We start from the raw sequence: 26,029 nt of genomic DNA, 5'->3' as shown, positions 1-26,029 counted from the left end.
TTTTTTTTTTTTTTTTTTTTTTTTTTTAAAGAGAATACCCTTATTCGTAGGAAATTACACTGAAATGTTACTAGGCAAAGAGGCAAAAGATCCAGAGAAAATAAATTGTGTGTAGGTTTGTGTGTGTCCAAAGTCATTTACTGAGACTTTGAAAGAACATGATGAAGCAAATATTAACAATGGATGAATCTGAGTAAAGGGCCCAGGGGAGCACTCTGAATTTGCAAGAATACTGCAAATATGTTTGTGAATTTACAATTATTGTGAAATAAAGGTTTTAAAAAGTTCAGGAAGGTGCCCTGTGGTGTTGAGCAAATGAAGGGCCCGAGTAAGGAGCATCAGGCTGTCGTAAAGCCCACGTGGAAAAGAGGCCTCTGCAGGGATGAGCCGGGGACAGAAAAGCTGACCGTGGTTTGGAGGGACAAGGGGAAAAGGAGGACACACATTTCCCTTTTGTGGCTGTAATTTGCATTTGTAGGCCTCGCTGGGGCTGGCCGCACGGGGGACAAGAAGGGCGGTTAGTGCCGATAAATCTGGCTTTTCTTGTATCTGAGCTGGCTGGAAGATTGAGATTGTCCAATAAGGGGTCACTGCCTCCCCACACGTAAGTACTTCATGCATTATTATACCACATGAAGATGCCAAGTCATTACTACAGTGGAAGGCGTCCTAGAACAGGCTGCAGTCACGTCCTTTCCAGGGTCACGCTCAAGTCAGGACACCAGGCTGAGCACGGAGAAGCGCGTCATCCCTAAAGCATCTGATGGGGTGCCAGGCGTCGAGGTGGGCAATTAGGACCATGAGCTGAACTGATGGTGACAAGCCAGTGTGGTTCTCTTACCGGAACGGTCCACGCAAGAGGCGAAAAGGAGGTGCTGACTCCCCGGCATTCCGTTCCTCCAAGGAACGGCAGCAGGTAAGGGTCAGGTGCATGGGGACAACAGTCTCGCTGCTGAGGAGCTCCGAACGATGGGGTGCTGCCTCTTTGTGGATGTGGGGGCCAGAGGGCAGGAAGTGGGAAAGGTTAGGAGCTGAAAGTTACTCAGTCGGGGTGGACAAAAGCTCCTTAACCGAGGACCCCCCGCGAGCAGGTCTCGGCGGAGGTCTCGGTGGAGGGCTCTGGCCGTGACTGCGGCGCCCTCCCGAAACCCACAACGCACGGCTGTGCCCCAAGTGAGTTGTGAGGGCGGCAGCTTTCCCGCTGAGGCCCACCGGCCACCACCTTGCGTCCGTCAGGCGCTTTGGAGAAGCAGAACCGACGGGACTTCTGGGAAGTCCCAGATGGGCAGCTGGCAGGCTGGAGGCCCAGGAAACCCGTGGCATCGTTTCAGGCTAATTTGGGGTCCAAAGGCAGGAGAAGACCCGTGTCTTGGCTGGAGGACGGTCAGGCAGAGAGCTGGGGTTGGGCCTGGAAGATCCCACGGGCTTTTCTTTTTTTTAATGTGAGTGCAGTTGGCCCACACAATGACTCACCAACTCTACAGGCGATGCTATGCTCACCACGAGGGTAGCTACCCTCTGTCACCAGACAGGGCTGCGGCAATACCGTCACGTGGAGAGACGCTCGTTTTCACTCATCATCAGGGAAATGCAAACCAAAACCGCAGGGAGATACCACGGCACGCCTGTCCGAATGGCTGAAATCCAAAAGGCAAGAAATAACGAGCGCGGGCGGGGATGCGGAGAAAAAAGGGTCCCTCGTGCGCCACTGGGGGGAACGCAAACTGGTGTCGCCACCGTGGAAACCAGTAGGAAGGTTCCAGAAGACGAAAAAAATGGGCTCCTTGCGTTCTTTGAGGAAGAGAACGTGGGTCAGGTTGGAGACTGCTCTCCTTCAGGTGGTGCTGGGTTGTGCTTTGTCTTTGTAGGAGCCCAGGAAGGTTGGAATGCCCGGCCCAGGCTTTCTCAGCCCGAGAAAGCAAGCTGTGCGGGGACTTCAGTGTCACGGATTTCACGTGCCGGAGGCTGTGTGAGCGTCTCCTGGCTTCTGCAGGACAAAGCTTGTTGTGACACTTCAGGAAACTCAGAGGCAGCACGCGCTTCTTGAGGCTGCCCCTTGCTGCCGTTTACAGCCTCGGGGGGGTGGGGTGGGGGGACTGTCACCTGCTGCGGTGAATGGGAACCCTCCTCGAGATGGCTCTGGAGCTCCAGGTCGGTGAAGGAGGATGGAGAGGGGGAGTCACAGCTTGATGAAACAGAGATGAATTCCCACGCGTCCTCCGGGCATAATTTAAACTCATTCGTTTTTAAAAAACTGATAAGGGGGGTGGGCACGATCCACAGCAGGTTGCGGCCCGGTCGTTGCTTCCGCGAGCAGGAAGGATATCCGTGGGTCAAGACCGCACGCAGGATACGGGGACACACGCGGTGAGGTCAACGCGGGGCCGTCAACCGCTCAGCTGTCTTGCAACCTCAGGCGAAGAACTGAGACTACATCCCAGTTTCCCCCTCCTGTACCTGGGTGATTGTCATGGCACCCTTTTCACAAGGTGGTTGCGAGGACTGAATGAGACGACAGGTAGAAAAGCACGAGATTGTTCAGACCCGCTGTGAGTGCTCAGTGAGCGCTGTAAATAGGTGTATATTCACACAGACACATAGTATATTACACCTGCATGTAAATACGCAGCATTTGACGTGGTGAATATACGTGTATAGACATATATACGCAATGGCGAGGGATATTTGTCATCAGAGCGGAATGGATCTATTCTGCGTGGTAGGCAACAGTGGTTGTTTGGCCAAGCTTTCAAAGGAACGATGCATTGAAAAGTGCCTTTTGTGTAACTGTGGAAACGGACTGGTTTTCCTTCCCCAAAGCCACACTCATCAAGGCTACGAGGTTAGAAGCCTCTGTGAAGCTTCCTCGATGTGGGGTTAAAAACGGCCGCTTCCCTGAGGTCAGGAAGTGAGAAGTGGAAGGTGGTCACAGTTTAAGTAGCTGATGTTGTGCACATGCACACACACACACACACTCTTGTGCACACACACGCGTGGGGACCTTGCGCCATGTTATGTGGGACCAGGGCCATGACTCTTGTCAAGGTCTCCTCTCTTCCGGGATCCTCTCCTTCCCTCCATTCTTTTCTCCTTCTCTCCTTTCTGTTCTTCTGATATTTCCCTCTTTTGTCCTGCTCTCTTGTTTGCCTCCTGGCTCCCTGCATCTACGTTTATTCATTTGAGAGTCTAAAAAAGGTAAGAAGAAAGCTGGTGTGTAAGCTCAAAGTTCTTTACTGCCAGGAACGTCTGCCTCTGTTCAAAAATGGCCGTGAAACTTGGATCATGGGAAACACAGAAGGGCTTGGAAAAGTGTACTTTTACTTGACCTGTTGCTGGTGAGTCTTGAGATCGCCCTCCGCAGTGAACGGTGGGAGAAGCGTCAGCAGGGAGGTGCGGGGGCTGCCCCTGAGAGAATTTCTAGCCTGTTCCCCAGCCACAGCCTCCATGAGAACACTACGACTCGACTGTCTGCTGGGATGTCTTCCTCCCAGCAAGCTCCCACCCCACCAGCAAGCTCCCATGAGCGTGCTCTCATCTGCCTGGGTGTGTAGGAGACCTCCGGACACAGAGACTTCCACTCGTGGTGGGTTTATGGAGAATCCGGTCACATAGGATAAGAAATGGAGCCTATTGTAAGTGGATACTAATGAAACTGGAGATTCTGTTGTTTTGTGGAAAACAATTGCAAATCTCACATCAGTTTCGTGAGCTCCGCGATGCAGTGAAATGGTGGACCCACACGCGTTCTGTCTTCCAGGACAAATTCGACATAAGGCGTACATAAATAAGTCAGTGGATTGATTTGGAGAAAACGTGCCACAAGTTAATTAAAAACTCCCCTGGAGAGGCGCTCCGTCGGTTGAGTCCGAGTCTTGATTTCAGCTCAGGTCATGCTCTCGTGTTTTGTGAGTTCGAGCCCCACGTTGGGCTTTGCGTACCCAGTATGGAGCCTGCTTGGGATTCTCTCTCTCCCTCTCTCTCTCTCTCTGCCCCTCTCCCACTCTCTCTCTCTCTCGAAACAAATAAATAAGCTTAAAAAAGCACCCCATGGATAAGAAGATGGATCGTAAGAAGAAAGGAAAAGTGAGGGAGGCACACAGGATGCTTTGAATTGTAGTAACTCCTGTTTCGCCGTAAAAGAGAATTGATTTTTATTTTCTTCTATTATTGTTACTCATTCATATTATTCTCAAACACTGGTGACAGAGGTAAGTTTGATGGACTTTACTATAGTATAGGCAATAAAAATCCAAATACCTTATTCTTCCTATTTACTTAATTGCCACCCATTTATCCTCACAGCTCAAGAACCCTTTTTGGGGTTGACTGAATATGACACTTAGTTCAAAATGCTTCCTTGGGTGTCCAGAATTCCACTGCAGCATAAAACTATGTGCTGCCTATTATTCACACTGACGCGGTGCCAGGAAACTGGTTATTCTGCAGAACATAAGTCTGTGTTAAACGTCTTCACCTGAATGCCGTTCAGTTTTCAAACGCAGTTGTGCTCACGTCAAACGCTGATGTTGGGAATATGCTTGAAGCGTCACAGCCATCTTTTTCTTGGAAGTGGTGTTTTTCTCCCATTGTCTTCGCTAAAGTGTGTTCCAGAGGCCTGCCTGAAATGTTTGGTTTCCTGAGGGTCCACCCTGACACCGACTTTTGTCTTCCTCCCACATTGCCTGAGCACAAAGTAGCCGATCAATTAGTACTTTATTGAATGGCGGGGACAGGAAGATCCACGCGTCACTGTGCTAGGTGACTTCCCCGACACTAAACGTCTGAGCAGGAGCTAAGTCATTCGTAGCAAGAATTTGGGAGGACATCCTGCGTCTTGTGGTTCTCCACACCATTGTCCTCAACGTGGATGGCACCTGAGTTTATTGGGGGACCCTTGGGGCTGCGTTGGACAAGTCTGAATAGCTGGGCTGGAAACAGCTATAACAGCTCTGTGTTAAGCTCTTTACGTTTCAATCTTATTTGAGACTCACAAAAACCCTATGAAGTAGATTCTGCTATTATAATAAGAAGACTGCAGGTGAGCCAGAGATTGGACCCAGAGAATGCACAGGACTGGCAGGGTCCGGTGAGAGTCTGGGGAAACCAGGCAGAAGGGGGCGGTGCACTTTGGATGCAGTGTATTCAGGTTCATGCACCAAAGGATCAGAGAGCTGTCAGGGAGCAGCGTGGCTGAGAAGGGGCCCTTGGGGCCAGTTCTGAGGCCAGGGCTGGCGGGCCCATGATGGGTGGCTTCCAAGGACAGAGTAGAGGGCTGCTTCCAATGGTACACTTGACCGATACGAGGGGACATGGTGAAATCAGTCGGCCGTTAGCTCACCGGAGGGGTGGGCAGGATTCACGGGGGTAGGCACACACCCTCTGGCTCTAGAAGCAATAGAACTTCCCAGGCCTGCTCCGCAATTCCGACGTGAGCCATCCTGGGACTGCAGCTGACTCAACTGCCCAGCCACTGGGCTCCACTCCCCCCTGGGGGGTTGGCGAACTAACACACACTGGTGTCTCCACCACCTTGCCTTCTCAGTGTGTCACTGCAAAGCCACGAGCCAATGTCCTCAGCGTTTGTTGTGTAGTTTTTTTGTATGGTTTTGTTTTTGTTTTTTGAGAGACAGAGCACGTGCACGTGTGCGTAAGGGCCGGGAAGGGGTGGAGGGAGAGAGAGACAGAGGGAGAGAGAGCACCCCAAGCAGGCTCCGTGCTGTCAGAGCAGAGCCTGATGTGGGGCTCCGTCCCGCGAAGTGTGAGATCATGACCTGAGCCAAAGTCAAGAGTCAGACGCTTAACCGACGGAGCCACCCAGGCGCCCCTGCTTTTTGTTTTCTGTTTGTTTGTTTGTTTGTTTGGTATTAAGAGATAGCTACAGCTTTTCAGTATTGCCTGTATTGGCTGACGGTGCTGAGCTGACTGTTTGCCGATCAGACTATTACATTTCCAAACATCACGTGTTTGTGTAGCTTGTTTGAACTTCTGGGCCGTCTCGGGAGGGGATGACAAGTTGGTATCACGACACTCCCTGTTCAGCTGGGTGACGTTGCTAAATGGTGATGTCACCCCAACTCAACCTCAACGTCTTTCTCGGTAGAAACTCTGAGCAGCTGCTTTTGTGGATTACAGTCCCCTGCCCTTCTCCTGGAGCCCGTGAGGCCGTCTGAGCAGCCAGGAATTAAACCTTCAAGGGCGGTGGCTTGCAATGGCTTCTTGGACTTCCAACAATCGATTGTCACTCAATCAGTAGATACTTTATCATCGATGAGGGCTTCGGTTGTTGAACACACTGTTCCTGCTGATCGTACTTTTACGTAGGACATCCTCCGCCTCTGTGCCTTTGTCCTCACCCCAAGCAGAGAAGATCGAAAATCAACTACAATACTGTTATTACAGCACTTCTGTGCCAGTCATTCTGCTAAATGTTCTCATTTATTCTCGACAGCAATGTCACAAGGTAGGCAGGAGTAGTACCCTCACTGAAGAGATGGGGAAAATGAGGCTCAGAGAGGCCGAACAACTCGCCCACAGTCACGCAGTAGATGGTGAAGGCAGGGCAGGAACCGCGGTCCCCTTGACTCCAATGTCCATGATTCCGTGATTTGTTCTATGACCTTACACCCAGCTTGCTTGAGAGCCTCATTCATCACTTGTGCTACAGGAGGAGACTAGGTGATGAACTCCATCATCCACGTGACCAGTCTGCGAGAGGGGCCGTTCTCCGAGAGTCTTCCTGCAGGAGAGGTGTCCTGAGGATGACCCAGAACCCACCTAAGGGCTGGGTTAGAATCAGGGCGAATAGAATTGACTGGAACAGGAGGCCGATCTAAGAGGTGGGTTCTGTGTGACAGAAGTCGGGGAGCCGCAGAAACAGCACTGGAAACTCCTGGCCGTTATTTTCCGAGGCATGCTCACTTGGTTGTGTTTCGTGGCAAAGGAACATTGTTTTTGGTTTATTTTAGGTGGGGAAGGATTGAAGGAACCTAGGGTGGCTGTGAAGGGGATTAAGAAATTTAAGGCTAGGGCTCTTGGGTGGCTCAGTCAGTTAAGCATCCTGAGAACTTTGGCTCAGGTCATGATCTCGTGGTTTGTGGGTTTGTGTCCCTCATTGGGCTATGTGCTGTCAGAACCCACTTTGGATCCTCTGCTCCCCTCTGTCTCTGCCCCTCCCCTGTGTGCCAGTGCTCTCTCTCTCTCTCTCTCTTTCAAAAATAAGTAAACATTAAAAAAAAGAAATTTAAGGCTAGATTCATTCTGGGCTGCATTTTGGAATTCAGGAGCTTAGCCGAATCTGAATGTAGGAAAGATTGTCTTCTCCTGGCTCAAGATATTATGTTGTTGCTGTTGTTGTTGTTGTGTGTACAAATACTAAAAAGTCAGTGTGAAGGTGCTACTGTTAATACTCATAATAAGACTTGATGTCTAGGAGACTCTAATGGTCTGGGCTTTCTTTTTTCCTTTTTTATTATTACCATCAGTTTAGCGCCTCAGAGAAATTATCAGACTCAGGCGTCCCGTGCTGTTGCTAGGGGAATAGGAATTAATGCCCTTCTCCTTGGGTTGTAAATCCAGCTTTTCAAAACAGAACCGCAACGCTCTGTCCGTAAACAATGGCAAATACTGATCACCACCTCAGCCAAAAAAAAAAAAAAAAAAAAAAGAATATTAATGAGGCTGTATCCTGGCCATTGGTGCAGACGCTGTAGGCTTCAGGCAGAATTACTATTAATGATTGAATTGGAAGCTTGGGTGGGCAACAAATAAATAACCTCAAACAAATAACAAACCTCATTGCCGAGATTATGAGGCACATTCTTCACTTTCCTTAAGCTACGTAGACAGTTAGATGGGGGAATCCGGGCGCCCGCCGTATGTCCCCATTCGAGAGTTGCAGTGCGAGTGACCTGCGGGCGTTCGCTCGGTCTGGGGGCAGAGCAGCCGGCTTGAGCACAGGACTGGTAGAACTTTCGGAGAGAGATAGTCATGAGAGTCTCCTGCTCTACCGACTGAGCTAGCCAGGCAGGGAGAAACGGTTTTTAATCTATGTTTACTTCTGCGGTGCTCCCTGAACTTGGAAAAGCCCTTCAATGTGACCTGGCCGTCCTGGGCCACCCTCCACAATCAGCCCTTTGTTCCCACGGTGTCTGCTAAGGTGTAGCTCGGGGACCTCAGACTCGTGCTTTCGTGCTGGACAAAGATTAGGGGTGACACACTTCTTCTGGGCTGGACCTGATTGTTTTTAATTCTAAGGTTTTTTAAAACACCTTGGTGGAGGGGTGCCTGGGTGGCTCAGTCCGTTGAGCGTCCGACTGTGGCCCAGGTCATGATCTCACAGTAGGTGGGTTCGAGCCCCACGTTGGGCTCTGTGCTGACAGCTCGGAGCCTGGAGCCTGCTTCGGATTCTGTCTCCCTCTCTCTCTGCCCCTCCCCTGCTCACGCTCTGTCTCTCAAAAATAAATATAAAAATGTTGAAAAATATATATAGATAAATAAATAAAATACCTTGGTGGAATTTTCAGGACACCAGGAGTCCTAGAAGCCCTGAGAATGTCCTCTAATCCAAATGGTAGGACGTGGCGTTCAGAGGCACACATCTCTGCGGGAGAGATGGTTTTTCCAAGCCTCCGAATGGACAGCCCTCCTACCATTTGGGGAAAGTGGGTGTGGATGGCTTTGCCTATCTACAGAGATGTCCCGATTCTGTTTCTGACCTACCTTTGGGCTACGGCATTGAACTTGACTCTGTAACTCCATTTCCTCTCTCGAGCTGGCTCCACTGCAGTTTTCTGTCTTCCAGGGGATGCTCTTTAGTAATGAGGGAAGAGTCAGCCCCTTCTTTGTTAAGCATCGTTGAGCATTATTCGCTTTTTGTGTTAGCAGAGTGTGAAAACTCTCTCCTGAAGAAAGGACTCACATTTCTCGGGGCCATTGACGTACGACTCTGACAGTTTGCTGGTTACGGCAGTTCCCCAAAAGAGAGAGGAAGACGATGTCTAATTGTGCAGCAAAGATTAGGGAGCTTTGGACTATAAAGGGAATTTGAGCAAGGATCTCCTGGCACATCACGCCAAGTCGTATATTGTCTGGGTCGTCTGAGAAGCTTGTGGCAGGATGGGATTAAACAGGCACTTATTAGGGGAAGCTACTGTGTGAGAGGAAAGCAGGGAAGGCTGGACCGCCTGTTGCTAGTTTCTGGAAGGTTTGGCGGGGCTTTGGGGGCCCCCTGTGTCCTCAGGAGCAAGCCTGCCTGGGCCGTTGGCTGGGAGCAGCCCGGGGAAGCCGTGAAAACATGGCTCAGTGATGGATCTCAGTGCAATCCCGAGGACCCGGCTAGTTACAGTCCCAGCAGTAGGAGGTGAGCAGGGCATCTCCAAGGGCTGCAAATGCACTCCTCGGAGCTTCCGTTTCCTTAACTTAAAGTAGAGAATTTTCGGGGGGCCTGGGTGGCTCAGTCGGTGAAGTGTCCGACTTCGGCTCAGGTCATGATCTCACAGTTTGTGGGTTCGAGTCCCTCATCCGGCTCTGTGCTGACAGCTCAGAGCCTGGAGCCTGCTTCAGATTCTGTCTCTCTCTCTCTCTCTCTCTCTCTGCCCCTCCCCCACTCATGCTCTGTCTCTCTCTCTCTCTCAAAATTAAATAAAAACATTAACAAAAAATAGGGACTTTTCTTTCATGAAATACCTATTTTGTTTCAGATGCTGGACACGTCCCAGAATGACAAAAGACTGCCAGAGGGAAACAGAGGCCAGGGTCACGTGCCCCACAGTGCAGGCGCTCCCCCCCCCCCCCACCAGCCTCCCGCAACAGACCAGAATTTTATTTGTTAGTATGGAGGTGGCAGAACCAGAGTTAGGTTCACAGGTAGCAAAGCTTCCTGGCCTGGTAACGTCCTCTGTCCCACCACTATTGGTCATCACAGATTATGGCGGGACACAGGCTATTTGCCACACCCATCACTCGGAGACGGCTTACATCCTTGTTACCTCCTCTCCAGAATGTCGTTCTTCCCTTTCTTTGACAAAGCACGATTCAGGAGTTTTCTCTCACGTTCCCCTGCCAAGCTGGTAACAGGAGGGAGAAGTCACTCACACCTTTGCCCAGTTGGAAGCGAGGTTCTTTGCTGTCCTTTTGGTTTTGTGCAGTAGCGTTTTCAGTGTCTTCTCTGCTGAGTGAGGGTCTCACGCTTCTTGGGAGACAATGCCACGCGTGTGGGGCCGGAGCCAGCCTGCCCACCTGCTTCTGGGTCTGCTTTGCACCTGCTGGCTGCCCGACTTACTGGCACGTCGTCCAAGCGCTCTGTGACACAGCCCTTGCTTATAAATGGGGACAGCAGAACCTGTGCCTCAGGACGATGCTGTCCCGGCCCCTTCCAGTCCACAGGGCCATTCAGGTGAAGGAGCTGCTTCTCCAGAACTTCCTGTATCCTTTCCAGCCTTTTCCATGGCCCTACCCTATTTGTCATTCTCTCAGAGCCTGGGTCTTTCCAAGCAATGAATAGAACACCCAAGAGACGACGGAACACAAGGAATCATTAGGAGTCATCCACAGATGACCATTTGGGCTGAGCTTTCACCACCGCCTGCGTTTTCTCCATTTTCTGGCGACGTCACTCGCTCACTCACTCACTCACTCACTCACTTGTTTTTCCCCATTTCTCTCTCCATCACAGGCCTGAATAGGACAAAAACGCTGATCGTGGGCCAGCTCTGCTCTGGGCATGGCCTTAGAATTAATTCCTCCCAATACAGTGCTCGAAGGAGTTTGGACTTACCTGTCCGAGCTGATCTGATCTTAGCAAGTAAGTACACTTGCTGTCCTGACTTCGGTACAGAACCCTCGGGCCATGGATGAGGTTCCAGGGAGGTGAGATGCTTGCACACGGCCACACAGCTGGGCCAGGAAGAACTTAATTCTGCAGTTTAAATCCACTGGTTCCCCCGTAAGATTAAACTTCCTCTCATGTAAAAATGTATTGGTATTTTCACAACGGCTCCGGGAAGTAAATGTGTTGACCTCAAGGAGTACCTGTGATTTTAAGCATCCAAGCGGAGGTGAGGACAGGGATCTCAGTCCTCCAATGAGCGCCCCTGTCCCTCACCCTCAGGGCCTGCCCACACACTAACCTGAGTCAGTTCTTAGAAGGAGCACCTTTCGTTCCACGGTTCCACGGAAGGATTCCCAGGACATGGTTTTTACAGCATCGAGATCACCACAGGAAAATCTGCTTGGACACCGGTGACTAATTTTATGTGTCAACTTGACCGAACCATGGGATGCCCAGAGAGCTGGTTAGAAATGCCTTCTGGGTGTGTCTGGGAGAGAGGAGCGCTGAATGGGCAGACAGAGTAAAGCAGATTGTCTGCCCCAGGGTGAGTGAGCCTTGTCTATTCCACTGTGGACCCAAGTAGAACAAAAAGGCAGAGAAGGAGGAATTCGGTCTCTCTGTCGACTGCTGAGCTAGAACATCATCTTCCCCTTCCCCGTTGGACCAGGACCTAAACTGTCAGCTCTGCTCCTTCTCAGAACCTTCGTGCTTGCACTGGAACTATACCGCCAGCTTTCCTGGCCTTCTAGCTTGCAGATGGCTGAACTCCCAGCTAATTTGTTTTTTCTGTGTTGATGCCCAAACCTATATCCAATAAACAATCACGTTATGGACATCTCAAAACAAGCTCTCCTTCAGTTTTCTGGGGCAGTTTCTCTGGGCAACATAATTTATAGGTAGAGTGAGCAGCAATGTTTGTGACTTAATTTCAGGGACAGGATAAGTCCCTCCAGCCTAAAATCTTTACTTAGCTTATTAAACTTTATCAAATTCTTGAGATCGATCTCAGGTTTTATTGGACTGGTTTTCTTAATGATGGACTAGAATCATGCTACCCTTTCCTACCTACTCTATACTCCCTAAAAGACTGACAGCAGATAGGTTAAGACTGAACAGGGATGCCACAGGGCAGGGTAAGATCATGCCTCTGCTTCCATAGAAGTTGAGAGAAACATCCAGGCCCTTTCTAGTGTGGATTGGTGGCAGGTAGAGTGTCAAACCTGAAGGCTGGTTTGTCGGGGTGTGACTGTGGTGGTCACTGTCAAGGTTCACTCCATCCCTTCTCTTTTCTCCAAAATATTTGAATAGTAACAGTGTATGAGAGAGACAACAGAGTCAATAAGTGGAAACGTGTACAGCTAAGGAAATCGAATTACTAAAACAGTCAAGATGCATAATTAATTCACCAAAGAAGTAAGGGTTTTTCGAAAGAACTAACTAGATATCTCAGGAATGGTTGTCAGACTTCGGCAGTGATATCTTTAACCAGGGCTTTCTCATATCTGGAAAACTAAATGAAGCAAAGCAAAGGAAAATAGGTTATTATTATTATTATTTATTTTTTTTTTTGAGAGGAGAGGATTCCACCATCCCACCACCCACTCATTCGTTCAACGCAAATGTGGAGCCCCTTCCAAGAGTCATATGCTGTTGTAGGCGCTGGGATTCAACAAAGAACCGGACACGTGTGGTCCTTGCTGTCATGGACCTTCTAGTGGGAGGATGGAAGGAGACAGACGACCAGTGGATCAGTGAAGCAATAAGGAAGCTATTGAGAGCGACGTCTGCAAGAAGTGAGGCAGAGTGACATCGTGGAGAATGACTGTGGTGGCCACTCTGCACCAGTTGGCCAGGAAACTTAAGTGACATCTGAAGGTCAAGAAGGAGTCAGAGCAGGTGCAGTTAAGGAAAGAAGACGAACAGTACATGCGGACTCCCTGGCTGGTCTGAAAAGCCATAAGGTTGGTATTCTTGAAACCTAGTAGGTGAAGGGAGGTGGTTTATGAAGTGGCCTGGGAAGGCAGCTAAGGAGCTAGGTCATGCAGTGTTCTGTGAGGTGAGAGTCCTCTCCTTGCACCATCCTATGCTAAGATGTTATTACTCCAAAGTTGTTCAGTGCACGTCAATGGGAAGCTGATACTGTGATAAATCCTAGCTCTGTGGAGGTAAAACTCGCCATAGGCCACAGAGGACTTGATGGGACACATTGTAGGATCGATAATGGGAAGAACACAGTCTCGTTAATATTCATTTTTTTTGGCTTAGGCGATGATCTCACAGTATTTGGGATTGTTTACGGGCAGAGTGTCCCCGATGTTCTGCTTTTAAAAGCTGGATTTACAACCAAAGAGGAATGGCATCAAGTCCTATTCCCCCAGCGATGGCACAGGAGGTCTGAGTCTGATCATTTCCCTGAGGGTGCTGAACGGATGTTAATAATAACAAAGAAGAAAAGAGATCCCAGACCATTAGAGTCTCCCAGACATTAACTCTTATTATGAATAGTAACACTATTCGCACTGATTTTTTTAAATATTCATACACACAACAACAACGACAACAACAACAATGTATTTTGAGCCGGGAGAAGACCATCTTTCCTAAATTCAGATTCTGTTAACTTCCTCAATTCCAAAAGCCAGCCCCAAATGAATCTAGCCTTAAATTTATTTTTTTTAACGTTTATTTATTTTTGAGAGAGAGAGAGAGAGAGAGAGAGAGTGCTTGCACGCAGGGGAGGGTCATAAAGAGAGGGGACAGAGGATCTAAAGTGGGCTCTGTGTTGACAGCAAAGAGCCCAAAGTGGGGCTCAAACTCATAAACCATGAGATCATGACCTGAGCTGAAGTTGGATGCTTAACCGACTGAGCCACCTGGGCGCCCTAAAGCTGTTAGACTTTTTATAGATAGCATCAAACAACTCTTTACTCTCCGCGACTTTATGACACCCTGCCTTTGAAGTCTTCCCTTTGCCGGGCCGTCCAATCTTGATACAATGACCGTTTGCCTTGTCTTAATTAACATTCCCCTGCTTCGAAAGATACCTCTTCAACAAAACCCTAAACCTCATCAATATCCCTGACCTCGTCCTCTCCTCTGCTAAGTTCTACTCAGATTCCACTGTGATGCTGGAAAGCAATAAACTCAGCCTTGTCTTGTTAGCAGATTGTTTTAGTAGTATTTGGGGGGGGGGTGGTCAGGATTCAACAGGTACAAAGCAAACTCCCTTTGTGTGGCTACCCTACATGAACAGGTTGGACCTTGCCACCTCCACAATGTGGTTTGGATGTTGAGACTGATGAGGCCACGTGCCAAGAGGGTGTGAAGAGTTTAGTACTCATACAGCGAGGCTTTCTGGGAGTGCGGGACAGGCTCCTACACAGGTCTGATAGTGGCTTGAGAAAGCACACAGAACTTTTAGGGCATTCGTGGTGGGAGGGGCTGTCCATGGGCTAGATCTTGAATGGTTTGCACTTCCCATTGGTGCTAATGACAGGAGCAGTTGGACTTCTTCAACCACCCAGATGTGGGGCAGGGGGGGAAGAGGGTGTGGTGGGGCCTGAAATCCGTCAGTGGTCAGACACCAAACACGGAGTCAGACCCTGCATTACACCTCTACTCAACCCCTCCCCTTTCCCCTCTCTGTCCCCTTCAGCATCTAAAGAATACACGAATGGTCTACCCACACGCATGAAGGAGAGCGAGGGGATACAATACATTGAAAGTTGTTACACGCAACGTGCATAAGAATTCAGCAGAAATACTAGTATGCAGTGCTAACTTTAGAAACAAAATACTAAACTGTGCGGTGGTGAACCCCAGTGACCTACCTTCTGCTATCAATGCCCTTTTTATAATCCCCTCCCCTTGAGTAGAAACAGACCCTACAACTTCTAGAATGTGGCGAAGGCCAATGTATTTTTCAGAAGTGGTCAGGATCCCAAAGAAGTTGATTATGAGTTAATCAAAAGGGAAATTATTGTTGGTGGACCTGACAGTCAGTGAGAACCTTGAAAAAAGGGATGAGGCCCTTTCTGATGGAAAGGGAGACTCCCCTTGCTGGCTCTGAAGACGTAAGGTGCCATTTGTGAGAGAGTCCATGGAGCAAGCCATGTGGCTGGGAGCTGTTGGAGGCCTCTGGGCACTGAGATTTGCCTCTGGCCGACATCCGTCAAGGAATTGGGGAGCTCAGTCATACGACCACCAGGAGATACATTTTGCCAACAGCCCGTGTGAACTTGGGAGTGGATTCTGCCCAGTCAAGCCTCCAGATGAGAATGTAGCCCAGCCATTTCAGCCTGGCGAGACTATGAGCAGAGGACCAGGCTGAGCTATGCCTGAAATCCAGACCCACCAAAACTGTGAGATAGTAAATGTGAGTTGTTTAAAGCCGTGAAGTTTGTGGCCATTTGTTCCACAGTGATAAACAACTGATGCATGCATATTAAAGTAATAGTTTATCCTCTCAAGGTAAAGAACGGAAACATCTCCTTAAATTGCCGTGAAGACATAAGAACGAAAGCAATTGTGTATTTGGTGTATTTTAGTGTATTTACCAGGATGGCCTCATTATACACAAATGGGTTGGCCACCGTCTCAGTCCCTTCTGTATTCCACTCTCTAAGGAATACTGTCTTTCCCGACCAGGTTTTCCCTTGCCATCAAGTCCTCATTACCTTGAGTGCAATGTAGGCAGGCAGCCAGGAGCGCCTGGCCTTCCGACTCAGTTCACAGATGCCACAAATATTACCTACCTGTAATGGGAAGACTAATCACACAACGGCTGTTGGGTCCATTCCAGTCTTACAACCTTCTAAATTATTTGCCTCAGAACATAACCCCTAAGAATCGTTTCCAGATATATGGCACCATAAAACATAACCTAAATTAACTTGGCCGATGGCTTCCTACCCTGTAGCTGGATGTTTGCTAGCTAGTATTTGCACAACTCATTACTACCGTTTTGTGGGTTTAGACAATGTAGTTCATTTCTCCTCGTGATTAGCATTTTATTTAGATGCAATCTTTTCTCTGTTATCTGGCACAATTCCTCGGGCAGAGGCTTGGGGCAGTTCCTTACTATATAGTTGTTTATGGGGTGGGTGAAGTTCCTGTGGCTGCCTTCGGGGTTGCCTAAGGCAATGACTATGTATTCTGGAATAAGTCAGAGCTTCTAGTCTTTCTTTCTCTTCAGACTCCACCTGCTTGGGGAAATAGTAAGCTCTTCCTCTTGGAATTTTTTCTTTTTTTCGTTTGCAAGGGCACCCGCCCCCACCTTATCAATCTGCCCAGCATTATTGTGATAGACACTACGTGAAAACATAGCTTAAAGCTTCCTTTGCTCATTCGAAATGATAGATATCCTTACTCTCATTCAAGAGAATAATTTCTAGAGAAGGTAGAGGGCAGACTACATGTTCAATAAAATTACGAGTGGGTCAAAGTCCGCTTGGTGACAGAATAGTTCTAAGGGTTGGATTTCTGAGGTCAAGGTCTCAGCGGGTTTCTTCTGAGGCTTCTCTTCCTGGCTTGTGGCTGGCCACCCATCTCACTATGCCCTCATGTAGCTCTTGTTCAGTGTGTGTGCATATCCGTGTTCTAATCGCCTCTTACGAAAATACCAGTCATGTAGGAATAGGAGCCACCCTAACGACCTCGTTTTGACTTAATTACTGCTTAAAATTCTGATGTCCCAATGCAGTCACATCTTGAGGCACTAAGGGTTAAGGGCTTCAATGTATGAGTTGGGGAGGGCACAGTTTAGCCCATAGCAGCATCCTACTTGGAATTCGACTTCACCAGTATTATAAAAAGTGGCCCTGGAGGTGGAGGAGCCCCTGGAAACATCTGAAGTAACAGGTACAGAATTGGTCTTCAGGGATGGCCAAAGTCCCCCTTGGACAGTGAGTCAAGGATGGCCCACGGCCATTCTCAGAGGTTGGATCAATGCAGCCAAAGCCAATACCAGTTTTCTTCAAGACCCAAGAAAAGGCAGTAGAAACTCAGAATTATGATTTTCTTCTAGGACATTCCAGAGGCAGGCTGGTGTCCCTGAAGAAATTTGGAAGCTTCACGTGGTAATGGTAGGTGGGAGGGTCTTATAAGAGAATGGTGGATGGAACCCAGGACCACGTCCTCTACCCTAGTACTCGTGCAGAGATATGGGCAGTGGAGATGAAAGCGATTCAAAGTGCCACAGGCAAAAATAACCGGACAGCCACGTGGTTAGGAAGCAGAAGTACTACAGACACATAGTGAGACAAGGGCTGCCCAGGGGACTCAACCCAGGAGTCCAGAACAGCGGGCCTAGATGCTAAAGCACGATAGGATACTCTTCTTCCGCAAGATGGAGAGACAGATGAGCTTCTCTTGGAGGGGAACCAGAAAGCTCATGGACAATATTAAATACCACTGAAAGGAATTTTTGATTTGTGGCAGTATTGTGATGTCTTTGTGATGCAAGGATGCTTTTAGGAAGTTTCTGCCCTTCGGGGCTTGCCTCAGAACGCAAAAGTTTAGGAGGGAAGCCTTTCCCTCCGAGATGTATGAACGGTTCCCAGGCGCCCAGGTTGGCATGTATGACATGCTCAATGTAGGACAGACCTAGACTAAGAGCAGAAGAGGGTCAGGACGCTTTCCTCTTTCCCAGTGACAGTACCTCCTTCGTAGAGTATGAGGACTGAGCAAGTTAGCCTCTCTTGATTCAAATCCCCCAAACAAACAAGCAAGGAGAGCCTCTATCTTTTTGGATCGAAAGCCTGTGGACTTCACATCCCTGATAACACTCCTTTTAGGGTGAGGATGCAGTTACGACACCAAAGGGGAACTTTCTAGGCTAATAACCTACGGTGCCCCATGGTATGTCTGCATGAGAACAAACATCACACGGTGTAGAGTTTCATGAGCAGAATGTGTCAGACACCTGAGAATGGAGACCTTCTACATCACATAACTTAACCATCAAGAGGGGTATCTAGGGATGGTTATATCAACATACCTTATTTTTCTTCTAGGAAATTCTTTCTCAGTGGGAGAAACCTATACCAGTAAATAACCTTGTTATTTGTTTCAGGAATTTCCCAGGTCAATTTATCCAAACACCAGATACCTCAAGCAGCCCCCTTTCTGGGTGTTGGATCATCTAGCAGGGTAAGTTACTGGTTTATCATCCCACAGTTTGCCTATTGAGACTTGCTTTGAAACCCTGGTTGAGCTGTGCTTCCAATCCTAAACGAATATACTGTGAACTTGGCCCAATCCCAGTTAAATCCCTGCATAGGAAGACATGCTTGAAACCTCTGGAGTCCAGACTCTGAAACCCTATAAATATTCAGTGTGATCTCGCCCTTCTGAGACACATTTTACTCTGTCAAGATGGCGCCCTTCCTCACTGCACTTGGTAATAAACTTGGCTTTGCCTGATCAACGGAAAATTCTGGCAGTCTTTCTAGAGAGTTGGCAGTTGACGTGCCCCCAAATTAGTTTCTAATGAAAAGTTAAGACCTTGGATGGCTTCTTAGGTCCGTTTTCTACCCGAACACTTTGGCCGGGTATAAGACACCTCATAGGAAATATCAGAAATGTGAAGGAATCTACTTTTGCCTTCCGCGGATCTGTTCCTGTAGAGAGTGTCACCTTCTTAAAAAGCAAATGGAATCAAATGGCACCTTCAAGTGCCTCCCGATGTCCTTAGGATTCCTGCATGCTTTGCTGTCAGCCCATCCCAGCATCTATGCCTAGGACTGAAGGACTGAGGTGGGCAGAGGCACCTGTCACCATATGTTTATTGTGTTCTCAGGTCAAGTCTGAGGAAAGGTGTGGCCAGTTGGGATCTGCTGAGGGTTGATCTTGAATTGGGTGTTGGCCACGTGGGGGCAGGGGCGGAGCTCAATTCTCAGCTTCCCTTGCTGGCCTCAGGGGCCTCAAAAGGTCATGAATCTGACCACCATCACAGAATGCTCCCATTCATCTCTGGTCTTTAGCCTCCTATGATGCCAGACTCTCCTTAAGTCCCCAGATTTCTGGGGTCCACTTTTAGGGATGTTTTCCACAGGGATCAAGTGATTTGTGAATGACTCCCTAAGCACTCACTGGCAACAACACCAACAACCTAAGGCAGAAAGAGAAGAAAGAGAAGACCTTCTCCTGTAATTTTACATGAATCAGGACACTTTTTGGCTGTGGATAACACACATTCGACTCAAAGTGCCTTCAAGAAATGACATTTACCATCTGTGACAGTGGAAGCCCGGAGTGCCAAGAATGTTCCCCACTGTGGCTGCCAGACAGCTGTTGGAGTCTGCATAGCACATCCTCAAATAATGTCTAAAAGTAGGAAGATATGTGTAGGGAAATAAAACTCCCCTGGATTTCTCAGTGCTCCTATGTAAAGTCTGACCTCCTAAGACTCTTCACAAATGAGGACAATGGGTTCTACAACCATCTGGCTAATGTCTGTTGATAGATGAATAGATAAGGACAATGTGGTCGAGGCCTACGATAAAGTGTTCTTCAGCCTTAAAAAGGAAGGAAATCCTGCCATCTTCTGCAACGTGGATGAACCTTAAGGACATTATATAAAGTGAAATAAGCCAGCCACAGAAGGACAAATGTTACACGATTCCACGCACGTGAAGTATCTAAGGTGGTCATACCCCCAGAAAACAGAGCAGAATGGTGGCTACCAGGGTTTTCTGGGAGGAGAAAACGGGAGTTAGGGTTCAACGGGTACAAAGTTTCTGTTCAGCGAGATGAGTAAGAGATCGGCTGTACCACACGGTGCCTCCCCGTAACCGCATACGGTGTACACTGAAAACTTTGTTAAGAGAGGAGAGCTCGTATTACGTGTTCTAACCGCGGTAAAAAAAAGAAATAAGAAAGAAAAAATGGACAGTCTTTCTAGCATTTCAGAAGCAACCTTCCCACCTTTCTCAGCCAATACTTACCCGACACCTTGAAACCCAGTATCTTTAATTAATAAATCTTTTTTTTTTCTAATTTGGCCCTCATTTGCATATCATTACAAGAAATGTACCCTTTTCCATCTGGCTTCAGCATATATGTTGTCCAGCGTCAGATATGTGAGATCATCCACACTCCATTCTCGTTGCTGTGTATCATTCCCCTGTATAAATATACCAACTTCATACTTCTTACTGTTGATGGATATTTGAGTTGTTTCCAGCTTTTGGCTGCTACAAACAGCACGCGGCTGTGGAATAACAGCGCATAGTGGCTCTGATTGACCTTGTAGGTACATGTGATCATCTGATGAAAACACAAAAAGAAAATGAAAAAAACTCAAAAGGATTTTCAAACTTTTCTTCTCCTCAAACACCCCAGTGGTGACAGCCCAGAGTAGGAGTCTAGGGTAAGCCGTCCCTGGGTACTAGGAAGACTGGAGATGCCACCTGCCTAGGTTTTATATTCCAAGGGGAAGGAGCCCTGGAACACCCCCAAGGTCTTAAATGCAGGGACACGCCTGGGGTTATCTGGCTTCTGGGAGAGATTTTATTTATCTACCAAGGGCTGGAGTTGGAGGGATCCTTTAAGGAGGGGGAGCTGCCTCCTTTTCTTCATTAACAGGGAAAAATCCTTTCTCGTTGTGCCCCTTCTATGGGCTATCAGGCCACGAGTGCAGGAAAGGTTCCCCATAGACGGTCACCGTGCTGCATCTTGGCTCAGCACTGAGGCAGGGGCAGACATGTATTCTTTACTACGAAGTGTTTCTTAAGAAACCTGAGTCTGACCCAGAACATCTTCTGTGTGCACTTAGGATAAAATGAATAAAAACAAATACTAAGAACGTAACAGTAGAGTATAGTAGCCCTTCTACTTCGTTTTCTCTTCATGGGGGAATTTTTTCCCCCCTAAAATCCTCTCCTGCAGAATTTCCCTTAGCTCTCCTGGATTATAAACCCAATCCTGGCCGAGAAGGTGTCTCTGGCACTTGTAGCCTCTTTGCTGGAGGCAGCACCCGCCAACAAGGGGAAGGGACACAGAAAGGACTGCTGTGCAGGCGATCAACATCAGTTCCACGTATAGTCGATCTCAACGGTGACATATGTGGTCTTCCAATAAAGTCTATGTTTTTAGTCACTTTTAGAAAATGTACTGCCTTCTGTCCGTGGCTCGACGATACTGAATTTGATTACCCCTTCCGGTTTAACTTGTATTACGTTGAAAATTACATGAGCAATAGTTAATCTGACAGAAGAATACGATATTGATGGAGACAGTGAGTGGCAAGGCAGTCGCTCCTCTGGAAAACGTCCAGGCTGGTTGCAAGTCTTCTGGGCTCCGAGCTTGCAAAACCAAGCCAAGGATCTACTTGCTCTCATGACAGCTGCTTTCTGCCTGCAGCTAAGGTCAGTCCACTAAACCGGGACTAACTTCTAGCAATTAAAATACCGTTACTGCGTGAGAGAGACATATGTCTTTCTATCAGAACCAAATGGTTCACCCAATAGATTATTTATGTAGGCACTGAGAATGGTGCTATCGTTGAAGGATATGTGAGGGATTCCCTGCTCTCTGACTACGATCAGCAGCCCACACAAATCGCTAGGTTTATGTTCCCCTTGGTGATGGCTGTGTTTCTCACGGGGGAAGAGTAGGGAAGGTTTCACGTCTCCTCTGCTGAACTAAAACAAAGACACGGGTAACCTAGGATACACACACACACACACACACACACACACACACACGCTGTCTCACATGCACACACTCTCACACACTCCCTGTATTCCAAGCCACCAAAGAGAAGGGCAGTGCTGTGGCCTGATGTATCCAGTTTGCATACATTCTAGAATTTCCCAGTTTTGTTTCCCCTTGTTACTTAGATCTGAATATAGTACACTGACTGTAATTTGGACAGACCAGAAGAGAACAGACTATCGTCCCCCTTTTCTGAAAAACATAATTCTGCGGATGCAACTTAATTTAAAATGTATTCTCGGATGCTTCATATTGTGTCTGGAAGCTCCCAAGACCTGTAGGTTTTGTTTTATAATTCTCATTGCTACTGTTAAGCCTGTCTCCCAAATGAAATTCAGGCTGGTGGTCAGGTTTGGGGCTTTAGCTTGGGTATTGTCTCCCTCTCTCCCTCTCTCCCTCCCCTCTCCCCCCACCCTCCCCCTCTACCTTTCTCAACCACTCCCTCTTCGTTTCTTGTCCCCTTTTCTTTCCCTCTTCCTTTTTCTCCCTCCCTCTGTCCCTCCCTCTGTCCCTCCCTCTCCCTCCCCTTTAATGGATTTCTTTCTCTTCCCCTTTAACTGGTTTCTCCTTGATCTCTCTCCAATAACCCAGACTCAAATTCACCTGCTAAACGTCTTTTGCAGTTCTAACTGGTTTCTACAACATCACATTTTGTAATTATTACCCACCAACTGTCCATGTGCTCACTTGGACAGAGCTCCTGACCGATATGTTGCAAGATGAAGTAATGAATGCCAGTTCTAGACCAAAACTTCTGAGAGCTGGTGCCTGCCTCTTACTGCCAAAGTGACCATGGGCACCTTGTCTTCCAGAGGGTGCAGAAGCATTGAGTACTGGTTATATAATTAAATTTCTCATCATTTGAATAGTTTTATGTGTCTATAGTCAAATGTACTAAAATGCTTTATTACATCAAGCCCAACCACTAACCATAATGTATCGATCTGGTCCTTTAATGGCTGTATAATGTGATTTATTCTTAGTAGAATGTTTTAAATGAATGCAGGTATTTAGTTAATGCCAAAGGACGTTTTCCTCTCAAAACTGAAAATATTTCTGGTAGAAGGGTTGGATAAATACATTAAGCAGTAAATGGTTCCTTTGATTTGTTTTTGGCTCTCCTCCATAATTGTTAGAATTCTACTTAACATTCTGGGCCGTCTATAAAGACTCATGAGTTCCAAGAGCTGAAGAGTTAGCCTCTTTCAGTTGAGATTATGATTCATCAATAAAAATGTTACATGCTAATAGTTTCTAGATTGATTACCATCACATAAAAGACCACATTAGGTTGCAATCATCTATAAGTACATCATATAGTATGAAGCACTGTTTGGGCAACAAGGTGACACTTTCCAATTTCTCAAATTATTGCATGATATCCTTTCACCTAAATCATTGCTCTTTACAGTGAGGGAAACCCAAGAAGAAAAGAAAAGAAACTCTCGATGCTTAGCTTATTATCCAAAGTTGTATCATCATATCTATTTGTGGGATACTATACCAACTTCTTTTTTTTAATACTCAGCCTATCACAGATGATAGAACTAAATTTGCTGAACTGATTGGAGGGACGAAATATGAGAAAAATAAACAATCGCTTCTATTGTTTGTCTTCAAGTATCTTCACCGGGCCATTGCGTTGTGACCGAAAACTGGTTAGGAATAGTGTTTTCCGAAGATTGGACGTTGTAAGGCAGCCATATTACTAACCTTATTGGCCAAGGTAAGAGAAGCAAACACTCACTGAGTGTTTAATCACTCTCCATAGGTGAACTCGTTATTCTCCATCAGATCGTTTGGCTCTGCAGTCATCTCATTCCTGCACTGGTGATTCTCATTCCAGCACCTTCCTTGTAAAGGTTGTCATCTATGGCTCTTTTCTGGCCACAGTGGCAGAGCTGAACTGTTGCTACAGTGATCACGTGGTTGCAAGTCTTAAAATATTTACTATCTGGCCTTTACAGAAAATGTTTGCCAAGCCCTGGTTTAGATAAAGTTCATGGGGCCTAGAACGAAAATGGTATTCTTAGATTCACTCTGTTTTGGTTTTCATGACGTGGCACAACACGTTCCCCCACGACCTGCCATTTCTCTAAATCTCAGTCCAAAACAAATCATTCTCCTCACCATGGAGCATGTTGTTTCCAATTCAGTTAGCCTTAGTTGAAGTTAAGAGAAGAGACAGATGTCTAGTTATCACTGTGTCAAATACTATGAGAATTCTTAAAAGCATACGACCAAAGTACCAGGTTTTAGGTTGCAAAATAGCTCATCTGGGACCAGAACGGGGGAAGGAGTTTGGATGCACTTTTTTAGGATTGGGTTCTGAATATCACTGAGTCGTAAGGCAGGCCACCCCATTTCGCCTTTACTGGAAAACAGGGAGCATCGCCAAGAAGCCGTCAGCATCTCCTTTTTCTCCCCCGCCCCCAACAAACTGAGCCTAATACAAACAGCTCAATTCCAACATCTATATTCCAGCTCAGTATTTCTCAGCTTTCTCTTTACCCTGTGGAAAAAAGAGCTGCCGATGTAAACAATGAATCTGATGGCTAGCTCTAAAACAAAATCATTTTCTCCTCTTGAAGTCCTTTGCAAATTATCTCGTCTTATGATCCCCTTTTGCTTTATGCTGGGTCTCAGCAAATGAGGTGAATTTAAAAGGGGGTCTGGAAAGCCAGTAGCTTCAGGGACTTTAGCCACCTTGAAGGAAGGGATGTTCAGTATGGCTCAGGAGGTCAGAGCTTGTTGGAGCTGGAGGAGAAACGGCTTCCTTCTACCTTCCGCTGTCTCCTGTGCCTCTGCAAGGAAGATGGGTGTGAGTGATGGGTTTAAGGAAGAACTTGCCTGAAGGACAATGTTTCTCTGGAAAGGACTGGAAAGAATCTTTAAGGATGGTTGGGAATTCTGATCTTGAAAGTTCTCTCAACATAAGATCCCAGCCCTCTGCCTTAGAAGTTTTGGCTATAGGGGGTGCCTGGGTGGCTCAGATGGTTGAGCATCCAACTCTTGATTTCAGATCAGATCATGATCCCAGGATCATGGGATCGAGCCCCGTGTAGGACTCTACCCTGAGCGTGGAGCCTGCTTAGGATTCTCTCTCTTTCACCCTCTATCTCTCTCCCTCTCCCCACTCACACATGTGCGTGTTCTTTCTCTACAATACTAATAATAACAAAAGAAGGTTTGGCTGTAGAGTTTTTTACAGTCAGGGTAGGGATGGGTGTGTGTGTGGATACTTTCAGTTTGCTGGCTCTGGACTAAGCCTTTGACAACGATTGAGCTGTCCAGATGTAATGATCTTTAAGTAAAAAGGCACAGGGACACCTTGGCTTATCGCCAACAGGATAGGCACGATCCCTGGGCCGGAAGGTGGCTGCTAGAGTGGACTTCACTCTCAGTGTCTTAGTTTCCTAGAACTGCTGAACAAGTTACCACAAGATGGGTGGCTAAAGGAGTAGAGATGTATTCTCTGACAGTTTGGGAGGCTAGAAGTCCAAAATCAGAGTCAGCAGGTGGGCTGTTTTGGAGGTTCTGAGGGAGAACCCATTTCCATGCCTCTCTCAGCTTCTGGTGCTTACCAGCAATCTTTGGAATTCCTTGGCTTGAAGATGCATCATCCCAACATCTACTTCTGTCTTCTCATGGAGGTCTCCTCCTTTGGGTGTCTGCGCTATGTCCAAAGTTCCTTCTTGTAATGACACCAGGCAATTGAGTAGAGCCCACCCCAGTCCATCTTTTTTGTTTTGTTTTGTTTTTTTAAGTTTTATTTATTTACATCCAAGTGAGTTAACATAGGGTAATAATGGCTGCAGGAGGAGAATCCAGTGATTCATCATTTACATACGATGCCCAGTGCTCATCCCAACAAGTGCTCTCCTTAATGCCCGTCATCATTTAGCCCATCTCCCCACCTAACACCCCTCCAGCAACCCTGAGTTTGTTCTCTGTATTTAAGAGGCTCTTATGGTTTGCCTCCCTGTCTGTTTTGATCTTACTTTTCCCTTCCCTTCCCCTAGGTCCACTTGTTGAGTTTCTTAAATTCCACATATGAGTGAAATCATATGATGTCTGTCTTTCTCTGACTTATTTCACTTCGCATAATACATTCTAGTTCCATCCACGTTGTCGCAAATGGCAAGATTTCATTCTTCCTGATCGCTGAGGAACATTCCATTGTATGTATATCACATCTTTTTTATCCATTCATCAGTCGATGGACGTTTGGGTTCTTTCCATACTTTGGCTATTGTCGATAGCGCTGCTATAAACATGGGGGTGCATGTGCCCTTTCGAAACAGCGCACCTGTATCCCGTGGATAAATGCCTAGTAGTGCAATTGCTGGCTCGTAGGGTAGTTCTATTTTTAATTTTTTGAGGACCCTCCATACTGTTCTCCAGAGTGGTTGCACCAGCTTGCATTCCCACCAGCAGTGCAAGAGGGTTCCCTTTCTCTGCATCCTTATCAACGTCTGTTGTTTC

The 26,029-nt window shown here is 47.3% G+C and overlaps 1 long non-coding RNA gene across 1 annotated transcript; it reads left to right on the top strand.

Annotated features, from left to right (window-relative positions):
- Positions 1-6,570: 6,570 nt before the first annotated feature.
- LOC125921692 (uncharacterized) lies at positions 6,571-23,265 on the top strand. Its single transcript, XR_007457458.1, has 4 exons — positions 6,571-6,836; positions 10,673-10,801; positions 17,901-17,977; positions 23,166-23,265. It is a non-coding gene; the product is annotated as an uncharacterized LOC125921692 (long non-coding RNA).
- Positions 23,266-26,029: the final 2,764 nt, after the last annotated feature.

Source organism: Panthera uncia, chromosome C2, assembly GCF_023721935.1.
Source record: "Panthera uncia isolate 11264 chromosome C2, Puncia_PCG_1.0, whole genome shotgun sequence".
Taxonomy (NCBI): Eukaryota; Metazoa; Chordata; class Mammalia; order Carnivora; family Felidae; genus Panthera; species Panthera uncia.
This window is presented reverse-complemented; position numbering and strand designations above follow the sequence as displayed.